A 324-nucleotide genomic window follows, 5' to 3' on the forward strand; every position below is an offset into this window, starting at 1 on the left:
TTGAATGCATAGCTGTAAAGAAGTACCATGTGGAGGTACAGTCCTATGATGTACCTTGAATGCATAACTGTAAAGAGGTACCATGTGGAGGTACGGTCCTATGATGTACAGAAAACACTTTGCTGTAAGTAGGTACCATGTGGAGGTACAGTCCTATGAGATACCTTGAATGCATAGCTGTAAAGAGGTACCATGTGGAGGTACAGTCCTATGAGATACCTTGAACGCATAGCTGTAAAGAAGTACCATGTGGAGGTACAGTCCTATGAGATACCTTGAATGCATAGCTGTAAAGAAGTACCATGTGGAGGTACAGTCCTATGA

General features: G+C 42.6%; 1 long non-coding RNA gene across 1 annotated transcript in view; it reads left to right on the forward strand.

Annotated features, from left to right (window-relative positions):
- The first annotated feature begins 28 nt into the window (after window positions 1–28).
- The window catches only part of LOC128251301 (uncharacterized), a 972-nt gene continuing 676 nt past the window's right edge, over window positions 29–324 (forward strand). Inside the window, exon 1 of the long non-coding RNA XR_008267075.1 lies at window positions 29–297. This is a non-coding gene — a long non-coding RNA (uncharacterized LOC128251301). The remainder of the gene's footprint in view (window positions 298–324) is intronic.

The sequence above is a fragment of the Octopus bimaculoides genome, chromosome 30 (assembly GCF_001194135.2).
Source record: "Octopus bimaculoides isolate UCB-OBI-ISO-001 chromosome 30, ASM119413v2, whole genome shotgun sequence".
Lineage (NCBI taxonomy): Eukaryota > Metazoa > Mollusca > Cephalopoda > Octopoda > Octopodidae > Octopus > Octopus bimaculoides.